At 46.5% G+C, this 2,253-nt stretch overlaps 1 protein-coding gene across 1 annotated transcript in view; it reads left to right on the top strand.

Moving 5' to 3' along the window:
- Positions 1 to 188: 188 nt before the first annotated feature.
- TRAF6 (TNF receptor associated factor 6) overlaps positions 189 to 2,253 on the top strand; it is a 19,670-nt gene continuing 17,605 nt past the window's right edge. Inside the window, exon 1 of the mRNA XM_011357026.2 lies at positions 189 to 400. The gene's annotated coding sequence lies outside the window, so the exon portion shown is untranslated. The remainder of the gene's footprint in view (positions 401 to 2,253) is intronic.

Here is a 2,253-nt window from a genome sequence, read left to right as displayed (position 1 = left end):
GGATAGCCACCCGAGCTGGAGCTGGAGAAGCCTAGCCGGAGCGCTCTAGATTGACAGCTAGACTTGCCCGCATGCGCCTGCGCCACAGCCCGCGCGCTTTGGAGGACCGCCACCAGGGGGCGCGCAGGCCCAGTTCGACCGCTTTGTCTCTTCCCTCCGCCTCCCTCCGCCCTCTCCCGCCCCTGGCTCCGCTGGGAGGGCAGAGAAGGCGGAAGTAGAGGCGTCTGCGACTGAGGTTCGGACTCCGGGCGGCCCGGAGACGCGGGAGCAGTGGCCTTCGGGCCGGGAGATTGGCGTCCGGGCCGCCTCGGCTCGGAGCGCGGTCCTCGTCCTTTCCTGGTGCCTTAGCTGAGCGGAGTCGTGCGGCCGGGTGGAGTCGGCGCCCCAGCAAACGAGAGCGGTGAGTCTCCTTCTGATGTCGCCCCGCGGCCTCTCTTCCCACAGGTTGCGGACGCCGCCCCCTCTCGTTTCCCACAAATGGAAACGTCGCCCCAGTCCGTGCGCGTCTTGGAGGCTGGGGACGTCGCCCCCCTTTCCCCTCCTCTCTGCTCTCCCGGCCTGCGGGGACCTCCTTCCCCACTCACTCCCTTCCCTGGCGGGAATCGCGCGCCAAATTCGTCAGCCTTACCTCCCTTCACCCCGCATATTCCCTTTCCTAGAAATTGCCTCCTGGATTTTCCCGTCCTCTCGAAGTTACCAGCTTTTTAAAAAAAATCTCTTTTAAGTTTCCACCGACTCCCTCTGTCACGGCAAAGCTATTTTTGGTTTCCCTGTTGAACTCAATAGAGATCCCAGACAGCAAGTTTTTTTTTTTCTTTTTTTTTTTTAAAGTTCAGATGACACGAATGTTTCCTCCCCGCCCCTGCACTCGGTAGTTCCAGCGATTGTTCCAGACGCTGGGTTGATAAAGCTGTTCCTAGTATTTGGCTTTAGGGGAACTCCAGCTGAGAGGTAGGGCTGCCATGAATGTGAACAGAAAGCACCTAAAGTGTTAGCAGCTTGAATATACAGTATTTGCGTGTTTCTTTTGTTTCTCGGGAAAGCGAATTACTAAATGTCTTGCTACACAGCCATAGAAACGAGAGACAAACTTGTAAAGAAATTCTAAGTGTTGCCCTTGTGAATCTGGCCACTGGCATTTTATCCATTCCCCTGAGATGACTAGGGAAGGTAAAAGGGGCTTTTCTGATTTTGAAGTATTGGAGGCGGAGTAAGGACAGCGAGGCCTCTTCTGTAACTCAAGGAAAGAATGTGTTTCAGGCACTTGTTACCCATGCTATGATCAGAGTTTCAACCTGCATACACTGAATACATTAGAGTATTTCAGAACTGTAACGTGATGCCTTTCCTGCGGATAAATTTTTGGCCACTTGGATTTTGAAAGACGTTGTTCGTATCTTTGCCACCTGGAGAGCAAGTTGTGCCTAGAAAGGTGACCGCTCCTATATTTATAGCTGTATTTAAAATTAAGACAGAACAATTGATTATTTTGCAGCACTTCTTGGGCCTTGAAGTACATTTGCAGATCTTTGTATTTTAAGAATAAATTTTAAGGAGTTGGTAAATAGTACACTTCTAGAGCTAGCAGCAAATTACAGGTAATTTCTCAGTACTTTGTTTTACAGGGTTTTACTTTTATATAAGTTATATGTTTAGCCATAAATGATTTTTCATTAACTTAAAATTGACCAGTTCAGGATATGACTTGTTGATTTCTTTAGCTTGGACCTTTTCTCTCATTAGCATCTCTTGATCTTAGGGAAACAGATTTTTGTGCATTACCCTACTCCTCATCTCCCCTGCTGCCCCAAGAAAGTTAATGGTATTTTTTTGAACTGTAATATATTTCCAGATACTAAAAAGTGAATTTAAGCCATGATTTAGACAAGGCTGTTTTCATTGTTCATTCCTTTTGCAGTCAAATTAGTTACATCCCAGAATTTTTAACTAAGGCAGTGCTTATTACTGTACTAGATTCACAGCTGCAAAAAGGGAATTCCAGTCATGAAGTTAAACTTTGTTCTATCTCTTACTGTTAATTCCTGTAGAAAGCCACATAAATTCTGAATGTTAGAGTAGAAAAGAGGCTGTAAGAAATCCTTATAGGTAAGAATATATAGTTACTGTTATTTATTTTAGCTTTGTTAACTTAAAAAAAAGCCGAAATGAAAGGCAATAAGCATTTATTTGGGATCCAATAGAATTGCAATTTGAGGAAAACAGATTCAGGCAGAAGCCCAAATGGTGTCCCCC

The sequence above is a fragment of the Pteropus vampyrus genome, unplaced genomic scaffold, assembly GCF_000151845.1.
Source record: "Pteropus vampyrus isolate Shadow unplaced genomic scaffold, Pvam_2.0 Scaffold31, whole genome shotgun sequence".
NCBI lineage: Eukaryota > Metazoa > Chordata > Mammalia > Chiroptera > Pteropodidae > Pteropus > Pteropus vampyrus.
This window is presented reverse-complemented; position numbering and strand designations above follow the sequence as displayed.